Raw genomic sequence first — 19,308 nt, forward strand, 5'->3', positions numbered from 1 at the left:
TGCTAAGCTACAGGACTGTTTTATTAGCACAGACTGGAATATGTACCGGGATTCTTCCGATGGCATTGAGGAGTACACCACATCATTCATTGGCTTCATCAATAAGTGCATTGATGACCTCGTCCCCACAGTGACTGTATGTACATACCCCAACCATGTACATTACATTTACATTACATTTAAGTCATATAGCAGACGCTCTTATCCAGAGCGACTTACAAATTGGTGCGGGGGGGGGGGGGTTAGAAGGATTACTTTATCCTATCCCAGGTATTCCTTAAAGAGGTGGGGTTTCAGGTGTATCCGGAAGGTGGGGATTGACTCCGCTGTCCTGGCGTCGTGAGGGAGCTTGTTCCACCATTGGGGTGCCAGAGCAACGAACAGTTTGGACTGGGCTGAGCGGGAACCGTGCTTCCTCAGAGGTAGGGGGGCCAGCAGGCCAGAGGTGGATGAACGCAGTGCCCTTGTTTGGGTGTAGGGCCTGATCAGAGCCTGAAGGTATGGAGGTGCCGTTCCCCTCACAGCTCCGTAGGCAAGCACCATGGTCTTGTAGCGGATGCGAGCTTCAACTGGAAGCCAGTGGAGAGAGCGGAGGAGCGGGGTGACGTGAGAGAACTTGGGAAGGTTGAACACCAGACGGACACCAGACCAACCAGAAGCCATGGATTACAGGCAACATCCGCACTGAGCTAAAGGGTAGAGCTTCCGCTTTCAAGGAGCGGGACTCTAACCCGGAAGCTTATAAGAAATCCCGCTATGCTCTCCAATGAAGTGTCAATACAGGACTAAGATTGGTTCGTACTACACCGGCTCCGTCGCTTGTCAGATGTGACAGGGCTTGCAAACTATTACTGACTACAAAGGGAAGCACAGACGCGAGCTGCCCAGTGACACGAGCTCACCAGACGAGCTAAATTACTTCTATGCTCGCTTCAAGGCAAGTAACACTGAAACATGCATGAGAGTATCAGCTGTTCAGGAAGACTGTGTGATTACACTCTCCGTAGCCAATGTGAGTAAGACCTTTAAACAGGTCAACATTCACAAGGCCGCAGGGCCAGACGATTTACCAGGACGTGTACTCCGAGCATGCGCTGACCAACTGGCAAGTGTCTTCACCGACATTTTCAACCTCTCCCTGTCTGTGTCTGTAATATCAACATGTTTCAAGTAGACCACCATAGTCTGTGCCCAAGAACACTAAGGTAACCTTCCTAACTCACGTCTGTAGCCATGAAGTGCTTTGAAAGGCTGGTCATGGCTCACATCAACACCATTATCCCAGAAAGCCTAGACCCACTTCAATTTGCATACCGTCCCAACAGATTCACAAATTATGCAATCTCAATTGCACTCCACACTGCCCTTTCCCTCCTGGACAAAAAGAACACCTATGTGAGAATGCTATTCATTGACTACATCTCAGCGTTCAACACCGTAGTGCCCTCAAAGCTCATCACTAAGTTAAGGACCCTGGGACTAAACACCTCCCTCTGTATCTGGATCCTGGACTTCCTGACAGGCTACCCCCAGGAGGTAAGGGTAGGTAACAACACATCCGCAACACTGATCCTCAACACGGGGGCCCCTCAGTGGTGCGTGCTAAGTCCCCTCCTGTACTCCCTGCTCACTCATGACTGCATGGCCAGGCACGACTCCAACACCATCATCAAGTTTGCCAATGACACAACAGTGGTAGGCCTGATCACGACTACGATGAGACAGCCTATAGGGAGGAGGTCAGAGACCTGGCCGTGTGGTGCTAGGACAACAACCTCTCCCTCAACGTGATCAAGACAAAGGAGATGAATGTGGACTACAGGAAAAGGAGGACCGAGCACGCCCCCATTCTCATCGACGGGGCTATAGTGAAGCAGGTTGGGAGCTTCAAGTTCCTTCGTGTCCACATCACCAACAAACTATCATGGTCCAAACACACTAAGACAGTCCTGAAGAGGGCACAGCAAAACCTATTCCCCCTCAGGAGACTGAAAAGATTCGGCTTGGGTCCTCAGATCCTCATAAGGAGTTCTACAGCTGCACCATCGAGAGCATCCTGACTGGTTTCATCGCTGCCTGGTATGGCAACTGTTAGGCCTCCAACCGCAAGGCACTACAGAGGGTAGTGTGTACGGCCCAGTACATCACTGGGGCCAAGCTTCCTGCCATTCAGGACCTCTATAACAGGTGTTGTCAGAGGAAGGCCCTAAAAAATGTCAAAGACTCCAGCCCCCCTAGTTATAGATAGATTTTACTGGGTGACTTTCACTTTTACTTGAATCATTTTCTATTAAGGTATCTTTACTTTTACTGAAGTATGAAAATTGGGTACTTTTCCACCACTGTTTGCTTCCAGGTAGAACCCTTTTGGGGTTTATTTTAAACCCTTTCCATAGAGGGTTCTACCCTGAACCCAAAAGGGTTCTCCTATGGGGACAGCTGAAAAACCCTTTTGGAAACCTTCTTTCTAAGAGTGTAGGATGATCATGGTAACGTAGGAGTGGGAGCAGACTCAGTTGGGTCAGTTTATAACTAAATGCATGGCATCTCCTCAGGCCTCTCAGCCAGTCACCTAGTGTCGCATAACAGGTGCTTGCTGGATCTTTTTAAATAGACGATGATTCAGTGATCTTTGGTCTATCTCTGTCTAACTCTGTGTGGTGTAATAAAATATTCACCTCACAACTCACTACTAACCACCTCCCTCCACACAACCAACCTCAACATCTGAAGGCCCTTTCCTGCGCTAAGAAAATTAAAATTTACTGCGTCGCTGGTGGACGGTGGCCACCTGTAGAGGAACGGATGTGTCTCTGAAAAGTGTCTGGCAGGCTGGTTCTTAATGGCGCAGCACGGCGGGCAGGGTTGCTGGTTCACCATGGTAGCACTGGGCAGTCGGTGTCACCACTCATTACCGTCGAGGAGCTCATCGGATCCCTCTTCCAGGAGTCCATTAGAAAAGAATAAAGGGAGGTGCTTTACACTTTAATGACTTTCCCACAGAGGCTCTCTCCAAAACAACAGCCCCCTCCTAGATTGCTCTGCCTTGGCCGAAGCTGGAGGGTAGAGAGAGAGGATATTCTTCAGTGGACTAAAGCTGTTGGATGAATACAGGGTCCAGTGTCTGTCCAGTTGGCTGGGCCAGTCAACAGGGGGAATAATCGGGTCTTTATGTGGCATCCATGGGGCTTGCTAGGGACAGCCACTGCATTGTCCCTCCCCCCCCTCGTCCTCGCCTGATTGTCCTCCACAGCCAACATGGGGTCACGTTGGGGCACCCCCTCCAACCTAAAGTTGGTGTGTCTCCACCCCCCTGCTGTCCCCCTTCAATACAAAACACATGGATTGTCCCTCCAGGTCATTCAGCTAATGACACCACAAGGTTTACAAGGCACCACAAGGTTTACAAGGCACCACAAGGTTTACAAGGCACCACACGGTTTACAAGGCACCACAATGTTGACAAGGCAACTCTTCCTGGACCAGTTTTGGCAGATAAAATGGCTAAAAGGAAGGGGCTGCTTTCAGAGCTATGATTTACATGGTTGCATATAGGATGCAGGGTGTTGAAACGGAAGCCAACTAGTCTGTTTAATGGTAAAACATCACTGATGCTGGGTGTCATTAGAATTGCAGAGGAAACGTTCCATCGATTTAACTACTGCTGTAACATCTATACATGTCGGTAGGGGACTATAAGGTGTTACCAGTGTGTGACCTTGTCTCGTCCCGTGCTTTTGGGAGAGGACTGAAATTAGAATACACTAATTTACTGCCTCAGATCTCGATGGGGCTGTTTTTAGCATTAATTATCATGCTATCAGGTTTATTTTAAAGCTTGTTACGTAACTTCTCAAAGAACAGTACTTTTTTAAAGTAGTAAGAACAAGGCAGGATCTGTACACCTCCCCCATGCCACATCTCTAGGGCTTTCTAGATTTGTTATTTTATTTGTTACATCACTGTTTCATCTCTCAAAAAGTCCTCTCACATCCTCTGGACAGTTTGTGTTGTTTTACTCTGTCATCTACAGGTCAGTGATTGAAGTCAGGCTAGTAAAAGGCTGTCTTAGGACATCTAAGAAACCCAGCCGCTGAACATATGTGTCCTGAAATTGTGCAACAAATCCCCATTCATGTAGGCACATTGAATCATTAGATACCATAAAGTATTAGGACACTAAATGCTATTACTTTGAACATAAAGCTGTTTGAAACCTTGAGGAATTACGCAAGATTTTAACAGTTTGTCTGCTAACGCTTACACTTAAGTAGCAGTAAGTATGGTGGCATACACCTTCAGTACCTGGAATAACAAATCAAGTTAATAACAAATCACTAATCAAGTAAAAACAATATATATACGTTTTGCAATCTACCCTACAGTGTGCTACCTCTTCAAAAGATTCTATTGAAAGACATTATCATAATTCATCTCTGAAAGACACTTGTCTCCTAGCTGTGCTGTGCTATGATCTAATGACATATACAGTAGGCAGTCCCACTACAAATATGCTGACCATAGTTATTTACTTCCATGGCTCATCATTGCTCATCATGGAGAGTACCATAGTCAGATGTAGCAAGCAAGACAGAGATGCTTAAAGTTGCACAGTTGCTAGGCAACACATATCACCCCCTGTTAACTGCCTTGGCAATGAAGCTGTGGCTAGTTCCCTTTTTAATCAAGGTTTTCAATGCAATTGATTTACTCTCATTTGATAGAAACTCATCTTTCCATCAATTGGTGACACTTGAAGGTAGTACAGAAGGAGAGTAAGAAACCACATAGAAGCCCATCAAAGATGAATCAAATCAGAATAATAATCAGTGACAGTGTTTACCTAAGGCCTGCCTCGGCCAACTTCCTTGTTATGGTGTCCTGGTGTTACACCACAACATCCTTACCCTATCATGTTGCATCAGCTTACTGTACAATCTGCATTAACCTTTCAGTAATGTATGTTATACAATGGTTTACTACTATACACACCAAAGTAGCATTCTAGTTTGACTCTCTTTCTACTGAGATCACTATACAGTACTTTAGTTGGATGATGTTTTGTTGAACCTGTGTGAAAACATGAAGCTGTTGATGTGGATCAGAGCAAGAGATGGTGTATGTAATACAACATAATCGCATACCAGTTAACAACACTGATAATCTGTGTTGTCAGGTTAACATACACTTAGGTTGGAGTCATTAAAACTCGCTTTTCAGCGACTCCACAAATTTCTTGTTAACAAACTAGAGTTTTGGCAAGTCAGTTAGGACATCTACTTTGTGCATGACACAAGTCATTTTTCCAACAATTGTTTACAGACAGATTATTTCGCTTATAATTCACTATATCACAATTCCAGTGGGTCAGAAGTTTACATACACTAAGTTGACTGTACCTTTAAACAGCTTGGAAAATTCCAGAAAATGATGTCATTGCTTTAGAAGCTTCTGATAGGCTAATTGACATAATTTGAGTCAATTGGAGGTGTACCTGTGGATGTATTTCAAGGCTCACCTTCAAACTCAGTGCCTCTTTGCTTGACATAATGGGAAAATCAAAAGAAATCTGCCAAGACCTCATAAAAAAAATTGTAGACCTCCACAAGTCTGGTTCATCCTTGGGAGCAATTTCCAAATGCCTGAAGGTACCACGTTCATGTGTACAAACAATAGTACGCAAGTATAAACACCATGGGACCACGCAGCTGTCATACCGCTCAGGAAGTAGACGCATTCTGTCTCCTAGAGATGGAAAAGTGCAAATCAATCCCAGAACAACAGCAAAGAACACCATCCCAACCGTGAAGCATGGGGGTGGCAGCATCATGTTGTGGGGGTGCTTTGCTGCAGGAGGGACTGGTGCACTTCACAAAATAGATGGCATCATGAGAGGGAAAATGATGTGGATATATTGAAGCAACATCTCAAGACATCAGTCAGGAAGTTAAAGCTTGGTTGCAAATGGGTCTTCCAAATGGACAATGACCCAAAGCATACTTCCAAAGTTGTGGCAAAATGGCTGAAGGACAACAAAGTCAAGGTATTGGAGTGGTCATCACAAAGCCCTGACCTCAATCCCATAGAAAATTTGTGGGCAGAACTGAAAAAGCGTGTGCGAGCAAGGTGGCCTACAAACCTGACTCACTTACACCAGCTCTGTCAGGAGGAATGGGCCAAAATTCACCCAACTTATTGTGGGAAGCTTGTGGAAGGCTCCCTGAAACGTTTGACCCAAGTTAAACAATTTCAAGGCAATCCTTCCAAATACTAATTGAGTGTATGTAAACTTCTGACCCAGTGGGAATGTGATGAAAGAAATAAAAGCTGAAATAAATCATTCTCTCTGCTATTATTCTGACATTTCACATTCTTAAAATAAAGTGGTGAGGATTAAATGTCAGGAATTGTGAAAAACTGAGTTTAAATGTATTTGGCCAAGGTGTATGTAAACTTCCGACTTGAACTGTATCTTGTGGAAGACTGAAATAGTATGAATAAATTAATGAAACTAAAATGGGCCTAACAACACCCATGCCAATATATCCTACAAACACCGGCTTCTCGGGTGTTATCATTTAAATAAAGTAGTGTTCTCAGACAGTTTAAAGGTTCATGGTACAGAACTACACTGTCTCTGACCTGGCCAATGACAAAGTTTGGTCACACAGTTACTCCTTTGGCTGCCGAGTCTCTATTACATCCTGGGCTTTCACTGTGTCCTCATGGGTAGGCTCTTTCACACAACAAGGTGCTGCTGTGCTGTCCTTCTCACCTGTACCCTCCGTCTACGATCTGATTACATTCACTCCCCCTCTCAGTCCAAAAGCAAGAGAGCTAGAGAAAGGAGAGAAAGGAAGTCAGGAAACCTGAAACCAGACATTATGTTAAACTGACCATGATTATGACAGAAGACGAGTAGAATGAAAGTAATACCCCCATTGTATCAACCCCTGTTCACACAGAGGTCAAGCTGTAAGTCTAGACTCTGCTATTGGAGCCAGTACTTACAGTATACTGTACGTGTAAAGTTGTGTAAAATTGTTTGACTATTAAAAACTTTGGTCAATGTGCTCATGTAAACCTCCAAAAGTTGTATCTCATGATCTCTAATATTAAAATCTTAAAAAGATTCACGTTTGAATATCTTAATTCCAGGAATTTATTTTAAAAATGTTGTTTTGAATGTTTGCAAAGTAGGCTATTGTAACTTAATTCCACCAGATGTCTCTCAACAGTGTTTACAATTATTCTGTTAAGGAAAAGTCATTAATGGGTAGCACCAGGCATGAAGGAAACACCTGTTTCCGGGGTTTCCCCAGAATCAGTGCTGGCCACACAGACACAGCTGACTCATGAAAGCCAAGAAACAATAAGTTACCCCTCCTCCTGCTCTGTGACATCAGATGACACATGAACAATACTTCACTGACCTGAGGAGTGTGGGAGGAAAGAATTTGACTGAGCCATGGAAACACACCCTTTATCACACAATCTAGGCAGTTGGGTAAATGTCAATTCAAATCAAAGTTTATTGGTCTCAGATGTTATCGCAGGTGCAGCGAAACGCTTGTGTTTAGCTCCAACACTGCAGTAATAACTAGCAATACAAAACAATAGACACATAATCGAAAAAGTTAAAAATAAAGAAATTAAGAAATATCAGAACAAGCAATGTCAGAGTCTGGAATATCAATATACAGTATAATGGTTTGTATAGACAGTATGGACAGTATATGAATAGAAAAGGTGTGTACAGTAGTAGTTATATATGACTAGAACACAGTACATACAGTACCAGTCAAAAGTTTGGACACATCTACTCATTCCAGAGTTTTTCTTTATTTTTACTATGTTCTACATTGTAGAATAATAGTGAAGACATCAAAACGATTAAATAACACATAAGGAATCATGTAGTAACCAAAAAAGTGTTAAACAAATCAAAATATATTTTATATTTGAGATTCTTCAAAGTAGCCACCCTTTTCCTTGATAATAGCTTTGTACACTCTTGGCATTCTCTCAACCAGCTTCACCTGGAACAGGCCCAGATCCACGCCTTTTGCTTGAAGAAAAGACATTGGAAAAGTGGCCGCAGATCGGGCACCCTTCTGAGAATCTGAAGTTCGAGGGAGTAAACTCCCATTGCCTTCCATTTTTCTTGCTAACGTGCAATCATTGGAAAATAAAATTGATGACCTACGATTAAGATTATCCTACCAACGGGACATTAAAAACTCTAACATCTTATGTTTCACCGAGACGTGGCTGAACGAAGATACGGACAATATAGAGCTAGCGGGATTTTCCATGCACCGGCAGAACAGAGACGCTACCTCTGGTAAGACGAGGGGTGGGGGTGTGTGTCTTTTTGTCAATAACAGCTGGTGAGCAATGTCTAATATTAAAGAAATCTCGAGGTATTGCTCGCCTGATGTAGAGTACCTTATGATAAGCTGTAGACCACACTATCTACCAAGACAGTTCTCACCTGTATTGTTCATAGCCGTCTATTTACCACCACAAAGCGAAGCTGGCACTAAGACCGCTCTCAAACAACTCTATAAGGCCATAAGCAAAGAAGAAAATGCTCACCCAGAAGCGACGCTCCTAGTGGCCGGGGACTTTAATGCAGGCAAACTTAAATCAGTTTTACCAAATTTTTACCAAAATGTCACATGTGCAACCAGGGAAAAAAATCCTAGACCACCTTTACTCCACACACAGACATGCATACAAAGCTCTCCCCCACCCTCCATTTGGCAAATCTGGCCATAATTCTATTCTCCTGATTCCTGCTTACAAGCAAAAACGAAAGCAGGAAGTACCAGTGACTCGCTCAGTATGGAAGTGGTCAGATAAATGCTAAGCTACAGGACTGTTTTGCTAGCACAGACTGGAATATGTTCCGGGATTCATCCAATGGCATTGAGGAATACACCACCTCAGTCATCGGCTTCATCAATAAGTCCATAGATGACGTCATCCCTACAGTGACTGTACGTACATAACCCAACCAGAAGCCATGGATTACAGGCAACATCCGCATCGAGCTAAAGGCTAGAGCTGCCACTTTCAAGGAGCGGGAGACTAATCAGGACGCTTACAAGAAATTCCACTCTGCCCTCAGATGAACCATCAAACAAGCGAAGCGTCAATACAGGATTAAGAATGAATCCTACTACACCAGCTCTGACACTCGTCGGATGTGGCAGGGCTTGAAAACTATTACGAACTACAAAGAGAAACCCAGACGCGAGCTGCCCAGTGACTCAAACCTACCAGACGAGCTAAATGCCTTTTATGCTCACTTCGAGGCAAGCAACACTGAAGCATGCACGAGAGCACCAGCTGTTCTGAATGACAGTGTGATAACGCTCTCAGTAGCCGATGTGGACAAAACTTTTAAACCAGACGGATTACCAGAACGTGTACTTAAAGCATGCGCGGACCAACTGTCAAGTGTCTTAACTGACATTTTCAACCTCTCCCTGACAGAGTCTGTAATACCTACACGTTTCAACCAGACCACCATAGTCCCTGTGCTCAAGAAAGCAAAGTTAACCTGCCTAAATGTTTACTGCCCCATGGCACTCAGGTCAGTAGCCATGAAATGCTTTGAAAGGCTGGTCATGGCTCACATCAACAGCATCCTCTTGGACACCCTAGACCCACTCCAATTCGCCCCAACAGATCCACAGATGACGGAATCTCAATCGCACTCCACACTGCCCTCTCTCACCTGGACAAAAGGAACACCTATGTGAGAATGCTGTTCATTGACTACAGCTCAGCGTTCAACACCATAGTGCCCACGAAGCTCATCACTAAGCTAAGGACTCTGGGACTAAACAAACTGGATCCTGGACTTCCTGGTATGGCAACTGCTCGGCATCTGACCATAAGGCGCTACACAGAGTAGTGTGTACATCCCCAGTACATCACTGGCTCCAAGCTTCCTGCCATCCAGGACCAATATAATAGGCGGTGTCAGAGGAAAGACCATAAAACTGTCAGAGACTCCAGTCACCCAAGTGATAGACTGTTTTCTCTGCTACTGCACGGCAAGCGGTACCGGATCGCCAAGTCTAGGACCAAAAGGCTCCTCAACAGCTTCCCCCAATTACATAAGACTGCTGAACAATTCATAAAATCACCACCGGACAATTTACATTGACCCCCCCCCCCCATTTTCTACACTGCTGCTACTCGCTGTTTGTTTGTTACCTATGCATAGTCACTTCGCCCCCACCTACTTGTACAGATTACCTGAACTAGCCTGTGCCCCGCACACTGACTTGGTACCGGTGCCCCATGTATATAGCCTCAGTATTGTTAATTTTTTACTTTTTATTATTACTTTTTATTTTAGCCTACTTGGTAAGTATTTTCTTCTTCTTGAACTGCACTGTTGGTTAAGGTGACTACCTCATGAAGCTGATTGAGAGAATGCCAAGAGTGTGCAAAGCTGTCATCAAGGCAAAGGTTGGCTACTTTGAAGAATGTTAAATATACATTTGATTTGATTTGTTTAACACTTTTTGGGTTACTACATGAGTCCATATGTTTTATTTCATAGTTTTGATGTCTTCACTATTTTTCTACAATGTTGAAAATCAATGAGTAGGTGTGTCCAAACTTTGGCTGGTACTGTATAAAGTGGGTAAAACAGTATGTAAACATTATTTAAGTGACCAGTGTTCAATGGCTCTGACATTATGCAGCAGTCTCTAAGGTGCAGGGTAGTGTCCCGGGTGTTAGCCGCCTAGAAACAGTGACTAAAATTCAGGGCAGGGTACTGGGCGGAGGCCGGTTAGTGATGACTGTTTAACAGTCTAATGGCCTGGAGATATAAGCTGTTTCTCAGTTTCTCAGTCCCAGCTTTATTGCACCTGTACTGTCTTCACCTTCTAGACCGTAGTTTGCCCCCGGTTATGCGTGGGCTGATCGCACCACCCTCTGGAGAGCCCTGCGGTTGCGGGTGGTGCAGGAGGGTGTTAGGAGGGTGTTAGGGGCCAAGACAAATTTCTTCAGCCTCCTGAGGTTGAAAAGGAATTGTTGCGCCTTCTTCACTATGCTGTCAGTGTGGAGGGATCATTTCCGGTCCTCTCTATTGCGGCCACGTCGATGTGGAAGTGAGCGTGTTCTCTCTGCTGTCTCCTGTAGTCCACGATCAGCTCCTTTATTTTGCTGACATTGCGGGAGAGGTTACCACTATGACAGGACACTCACCTCCTCCCTGTAGGCTGTATCATTGTTGTTGGTAATCAGGCCTACAGTACCACTGTTGCGTCATCAACAAACTTGATGATTGACTTGGAGACATGCGTGGCCATGCAGTCATGGATGAACAGGGAGTACAGGAGGAAGCTGGGGCCGCCTGTGTTGATGATCAGCATGGCATAGGTGTTGTTGCCTACCTTCACCACCCGGGGTCAGCTCATCAGAAAGTCTAGGACCCAGTTGCAGAGGGCGAGGATCAGACCTAGGGCCCTGAACTTCGTGATGAGCTTGGAGGGCACAGAGGTGTTGAAGGCTGTGCTGTAGTTGATGAACATCATTCTCACATAGCTATTTATCTTGTCCAGGTGGGATAGGGCAGTGTGCAATGCAATGGAAATTGCGTCGTCCCTTGGGGCAATATGCGAATTCTGTTGGTTCTAGGGTGTCAGGTAAGGTGGAGGTGATATGATCCTTAACTAGCCTCTCAAAGCACTTCATGATGACAGAAGTGAGTGCTACGGGGCAATAGTCATTTAGTTACTTTTCCTTCGCTTTCTTGGCTACAGGAACAATGCTGGGCATTTTGAAGCAGGTGGGGACAACAAACTGGGATATGTAGAGATTGAATATGTCTGCAAACACTCCAGCCAGTTGGTCTGCACATGCTCTGAGGACAGCTTGGGGTGCCATCTGGGCCGGCAGCCTTGTGAGGGTAGACAAGAGCAGCGCTCCACCCAGTTTTCTCATGCTAATACTGAGTAAATCAATATGAACACTTTGCTTTAAATATATTATGTGAAGAGTGAATAAGAGAGAGAAAGTGTGTGTGTATGTGTGTGAGAAAGAAAGAAAGAAAGAAAGAAAGAAAGAAAGAAAGAAAGAAAGAGAGGGGGGGAGCAAAGGGGGAGAGAGAGGGGGGTGCATGAAAACATTACACAATAATGTGGAACCTGATGAATGAAATAAGGTACAAACAGGAACGTATTAATGTGTCATAATTTGAATTCCTGACTCCTGATTCAATGTGAGGGGTGTTGAGGTTACTGGATTTTAGGTTTTGTTTTACAATTTCACAATACTTCTTTCAATTCAACTCACTATTAATTGCGCTAATAGTGGTTCCCACCCTGTGTTGCTGCACCCTTCATTCAACGAGATGTTTGCTTACGGTGGATAATGTCAAGCACAGTTCTTTGTAGCTCAGAATGTCACAACCCTCCAAGGTCATCTCCTTCCGGTCACACAGTCAATTCTGGAAGCTTTTTGCAACATTTAATGCTTTGCTAGTGCGTGAAAATGTAGTACTTTGATGATGCGTGAAAAATGTTCCCTTGCTAAAAAAGTCCCTAGCTCACAGAATTGACTGTGTTGAATCAATACACTTGTTTGATGTCCATATCACCCCTTACAAATTCATGTGGACATGTCGATGGAAATAGACTCTCTCTATTCGGGAAAAGTAGCAATAAAAACATCCGTTCAAGGCTTTTCAAAGGATCTAAATGAATGTGACATCTGGAATGGGTGCATGCATGTCCTTGTGGAAGTGTAGGGTGAAATCAGCATTAGTGGGACACTTTTTGGTAGATCGCTATGTAGAAAATCACAATCAGTCTACCACAAATACAAATGTCCCACTACACCTGATGTCCCACCAATGCAGACTTCACCCTATACAACAACATAGTGCTCCTGCAATGATACTGAGAAAGGGAAGCCTGTGCAAAACCGGTCTGAGTATATTCCGTTACATAACCGAGTTCTGCAGGAGAGGAGGGGGTTGCAGAGGGGCAGTGAATAGAGGAATACAAATACAGTTTCAGCTCGGACCAGATTCGACCAGTTTGGGCACAAGCACCCGCATCCCCCTGTGTGTGTGTGTATTTCTTTGTGTAAAATGGGTAGTGGACATATTCCCATTTTTTCCCATCTGATTTGTAATACTTTTCTTAATAGAAACATTATGTGATGTGGTCCTTTCTTGTGCATGTCATTAGTTTAGCATGTTACGCATGTGGTGGATTGTCATGCAGTGTAACCAATGCATCCTGCATAAAATAAATACAAAAAATAATAGTCTTAATATTCCAGTATAACTACCTTATGTCTACCTGTGCAGGAAATTAATGAAATTCATTCACAAGCTATGAGTTATTATTTGAGTAGCAGATCTTTTACTTTGAGTAGCACTTTGTGCCCAGACAGTTTTACATAACTGCCTGTCAGTGTTCCACTCAGTGTTCCTCCCCTCTGTAGAGATCAAAGGGTTGATCGATAGATGCCATGCAAGAAGGCTGCGCCCAGTGTCAATGTCACTCACCCTGTGATTGACATACGGCTAGACTTGTGACACTGCCAGCGTGATAGTGATGTCAGCATACTCCAGATGCCATAAAGAGAGCCTTCCATTGACACAACTAGACAAGGGATAGGTAGTTCTTATTTTTGAAGTTATGAGGATGTTTTCATGGTCAGTAAAGACAGAAGCTCCAAAGGTGATGAAGTACTTAGCCCTCACATGACATTACATCATATGTTCTCTGACAGAAAGAGAGGCAAATGAATACTGGCCTATAGTGTATTCAAAAGTGATAGAATTTACCTTGATAATCACAATTCCACTGCTTTGGTTTTGCATTCAGTTCTGCATCCTCAGAAGTGTAGTAGACCTGAATATGGTGCAAGTTATTAAGTCATAGGTCAGACAGACATAATAATAATGTGGTGTTTGAAGACAATCAATCAAACCAAAGTCTTTACATAATGTGTGTGAAGTACTAGAGACATGATGATGAGTATTGGCGAGAGGAGAGAGGTTTGAAACATCTGCCACCTGAGCTTTAATCACTTGTTCTATGCAAAGAATATCAACCAGTTTAACATCAATACAACAAATAGATTGTTTAGGGTATCAGAGGAATGCGGGTTGTTTGGGGCCCAAAAAACATTCATATAAATGCTGTTTTTGTATGTATGAATGTAGATCTGTTTACATGTAGAAATATTTCTTACATAAAATCTATTCTGATCGAGAGGAGAGGAGAGGAGAGGGGGGAGGAAGGAAGAGGGGAAGTGGTTCCAGGATTGGAATCCCTTCCCGGAGCTAACCACGCTGTTAATCCTGCTGTGGCTTTCATCTAGATCTACTGTATAGACGGAAGAAACAGGCTTGCCCGAACCAAATCGCCTGACTCTGAACCTCACTGGTGGTGGGGCACTGTTTTAATAACTGTTATGAAGAAACCACTCTCTCGGAGTAGCATTCTCTGTTTAGGTAATTTGTCCATCATAACACTAGTATAAACCGTTTAATATAGACTACCTTATGCAGTGTATGGCCTGTTTCAATATGATTCTAAAAATGTAACAAATACACTGAAGATTTTTTCCCGCATTTTCCTGGAAATGGGATTTGAATCAACAACCTTCTGGTCACACAAGGTCATCTCCTCCAGCCCCTGAGCCTCTGCGTGGCCCATAGCTGTTGCTGTACCTGGTGCATGCAGTGTCTGGTGCAGCCAGCACCATCACCATAAGAGGCTTACAGGAAACAGCTCTTAATGAGGCTTGACACGTTACAGCACAAGCCCCCGCCAGGAACAACACCACAGCTTTGTGCCCTCCTCTCCTTTGTGGCACTGTGGCTATTACTAGCTAGCTAACACCAGAGTGAGATTGTGTGCAGAACATACCGGAAACCCTGGGATCCGTTATCAGGATCACTGAACAGGTCAATGGAAAAGTCCTCAGCCGTGCCTATGTTACTGCGGTGTTCTGTGATGTTACAGGGTATGGGTGAGTTACGCCACCTGGCTTAAGCCCATATGAATAAAGCCCCAGCAAAACAGCTGATCTCAGGTGTTTCCAAGAATGCACATCAAAAGAGGATACGGATGCAGATTGCTGCCTGCTACACCCTCATTCTAACCCCACACATACATAAACACACACACACACACACACACACACACACACACACACACACACACACACACACACACACACACACACACACACACACACACACACACACATCACATCACATGCAGGTAACTGCCAAAAGAAGGGAAACACCAACATAACGTGTTTTAATAGTCCGTTGGGCCAGTACAAGCCAGGACAGCTTCAATGCAACTTGGCATAGGTTCTACAACTGTCTGGAACTCTATTGGAGGGATGCGACACCATTCTTCCACAATAAATTCCATAATTTGGTGTTTTGTTGATGGTGGTGGAAAACACTGTCTCAGGCGCCGCTCCAGAATCTCTCATAAGTGTTCAATTGGTTTGAGATCTGGTGACTGAGATGGCCATGACATATGGTTTACATCGCTTTCATGCTCATTAAATCATTCAGTTACCACCCATGCCCTGTGGATGGGAGCAATGTCATCCTATGGGGGCATAGCCATGATAGCCAAAATAATGGCCAAAATAATGGCCTGCCCAGCATTTTTATAAATGACCCTAAGCATGATGGGATGTTAATTAATGAATGAACTCAGGAACCACCCCTGTGTGGAAAACACCTGCTTTCAATATACTTTGTATCCCTCATTTACTCAAGTATTTCCTTTATTTTGGTAATTACCTGAACATTCTCACACTGTCTCATTCACTCCAACAACAAAAAAACATTTACGCACGTACAGTCAGTGTAATTTAATTTCAGCATTTTCATTCAGACCACCAGGCCAGTGTTAGTGTGCATGGCCAGGCGAGGGAGGGAGGACTTCTTATGTTTGAAGTTTGAAAAAGGCTTTAACAGTGCCCCAATAATGAAGCCAGTGAAATCAAAAGGGGGCTTTCGCACAAACTGAACACACTATGAATAAACAAGCCACTCTTATATAATAACATATTCACAATACACAAGGATGGAAATCCTCATTATCATAGGGGCCACACAATGGGCTTCAGAGTGGCATTTAATGGTGTCACATTCAGTTTGAGACCTTCACCCTTGATGGCATTGGCCATTTATTGACACCCCCATCTCCTGACGCCTCACCCTCCCAGCGGCAGATCAGAGACATGGTATTACGGTTAAAATGCACAAAGCGTCCATCTGTTTGAACGTATGTTAATCCATGTTCTCCATGTGAGATTATAATGACAGATTGCACGACACACTGAGGGTTAAAGTTAAAGGGACTTAATGGGGATTGAAGTTTGGTATTGTGCTCAATACTGTACTTCACAGAAAAGGTTCTGCACCAAATCTAAATGAGTTTAATCAGCTTACTCTACTATTTCCACAACTACTTCTTAGCACTGCTTCTTCTGCAGTGCTAATACATGATTATTTCTACAATAACCATTACTATTAATAATACTACTACCAGCACTGTACTTGTGCTATAGGGGTATTTATTTTCCTCTCAGGGTGTAGTTCTAGTTCATGCCCCTAGGTATTGACTGGGTGTCCCATACTATTATCACTGCTTTATCAGACCTTCTAAATAAGTTAACCCTATAGCCTCTCTTTGACCCAGTGCAAACAACGTGGTTATACACAACTGCTCTACTAAAGAACAGTAGCGGCATAGCTACATTCTTTCAGGTAAATCTTTCACCACATCTTTTTAACTTTTTTGGGATAGGGGGCAGTATTCGGAAGTTTGGATGAATGAGGTGCCCAAAGTAAACTGCCTGTTAATCAGGCCCAGAAGCTAGGATATGCATATGGTAGTATTGGATAGAAAACACTCTAAAGTTTCCAAAACTGTTAAAATAATGTCTGTGAGTATAACAGAACAGATATGGCAGAGGGAAATCCATCCAGGAAGTGGGATTTTTTTGATGTGAGTGCTTTTCAATTGTCTGTCTATACAGTATGTAATGGGTTAGGACCCAGATTGCAGTTCCTATGGCTTCCACTAGATGTCAACAGTCTTTAGACATTGTTTCAGGCCTGTTTTCTGAAAAATGAAGAAGAATGAGACCATTTTGTAAGTGGACTGTAGAATCAACCTGAGCTGGTTTGCGCGCGTGACCGATTGCGCGCCATTCGTTGTTTTTCCTTTCTATTGAATACGCTATTGTCCTGTTGAAATATTATCGATTATTTAGACAATTGACAACCTGAGGATTAATTATAAACATTGTTTGACATGTTTCGACGAACTTTACTGGTACTATTAGGATGTATTCGTCTGCATGTCGTGACCGCCTTTGAGCCAGTGGATTACTGAACAAAACGCGCCAATAAAAATGTGTTTTTGGGACATAAAGAGGCACTTTATCAAACAAAATGAACATTTATTGTGTAACAGGGACTCTTGTGACTGCAACCAGATGAAGATCATCAAAGGTAAGTGATTAATTTTATCACTATTTCTGACTTTCGTTACTCCTCTACTTGGCTGGAAAATGTTTGTTTGCTTTTGTAAGCGGGGCGGTGTCCTCAGATAATCGCATGGTATGCTTTCGCCATAAAGCCTTTTTGAAATCTGACACAGCGGCTGGATTAACAAGAAGTTAATCTTTTAGCCGATGTATAACACTTGTATCTTTTATGAATGTGTATTATGAGTATTTCTGTATTTTGAATTTGGCGCTCTGCAGTTTCACCGGATGTTGTCGAGGTGGGTCGCTAGCGGAACGCCTAGCCATAACAGGTTTTTAACCAGACCAGTGTAAGTCTAGTGAGGCCCCTCGCATGGTCAGGCATTGACAGGCAGGTATGAACCATAAAGACTGAGATCAAAGTTAGCCAGATGAACTGTTGAGTGGAACAGAACAGATTTAGCGGGAGCACGTGGAGTCCAACTGTATTTACAAGCCATAATAGTTATAGATTTAAAGTAGCTCTCTGAGATGCCCTGACCCTGCCAAAATACAACATATGTTTGTAACTCAGCTGTCACAAAGGTTCACCAGCTGCAGGTTCAAAGTCATCTTTCATAAAGTTAAAAAGTGCTGAGTGTTGCCAATTGAACTGTTTGAGCAAGGAGACTTTGACTTTTAAAAGCTCTTCATTCAATCATTCATGTCAAACAGAAGATAATTAAACAATATGCAAGGAGAAGACAAACAGAACAGGATCATGGGAAGGTTAGTCCGATCCACCGGCAGGCAGCAGTCACCAGGGCCAGACTCACTGCACTGCACTGCCAGCCATGGGTCACCACCATGGCTCACGTTCAAGTGTTGTCCACTCAAAGCTCTGGGTACATAAAGCGCCCGTTGTTGGCATTGTATTAGAGTTTTAATTAAGATGGTTCAGCTAAATGTTTTTGCCATTGTGTGCCTGGAGCTGGGTATCCTGAATAATGGTGTTTTTGAGGCATCTACCCGCTCGGGCTGATGGCAGATGGATGTGATACTGTAGAAGGCTCCCAGTTCTACTGGTTTCGGGTGACCTGGGTGAAGTTAAAAAGGCTGCTGCATGCCGAGCTTCTGAATTGGGTCTGCTAGGAGGAACAATTCCTGTTTTATACTGAAGTCCTTTCTGGTGTCTATTTTACCACAATGTAGCTGCTTTGGCTGATGCAGTTCCCACGGTATAGTGGGCATGCAGGGGCTCAGTGTGTGCTTGCGTACGTGAATGCGCGTACGTGCATATGTGTCTGCATGAGAGTACCTGTGTGTGTCTTTACCTGAATGTCGGCTGCTCTTTATTTCTCTTTAGCAAGAGAGGTGATTGTACAAAAGAGACTGGACCACTGACAATAGAGAAAGAAAGGGCTATGGTGGAAAAAAATACCTTTCAAGGCAACAGTGACGGAAAAGCAATCAAGGTAATTTTGAGTTTGTGGTGTGTTATTGTCAATCTGGTCTTGGGAAGGCACAGGGAGAACGGAGAAAATGCCAAGAGAGGAAGTTCGTTTTTACCTTAACAGAAAGAGGGACATCCCACTGGGCACAGACATCAATTCTACTTCTATTCCACGTTGGTTCAATGTCATTTCTTTAAAATGACATGCAAACAACGTTGATTTAACCAGTGTGTGTCCAGTGGGGTTGTATTGTTTTTTAGGTCCGCTTTGCTATTCTCCTGAAAAATCAGACAGCCATATGGTTCTTATGGAGAGCTGTCTTGGTTTTTGTATTCAAGGAATTTGACATTACTCATTTCGG

This window comes from Salmo trutta, chromosome 21 (assembly GCF_901001165.1).
Source record: "Salmo trutta chromosome 21, fSalTru1.1, whole genome shotgun sequence".
Taxonomy (NCBI): domain Eukaryota; kingdom Metazoa; phylum Chordata; class Actinopteri; order Salmoniformes; family Salmonidae; genus Salmo; species Salmo trutta.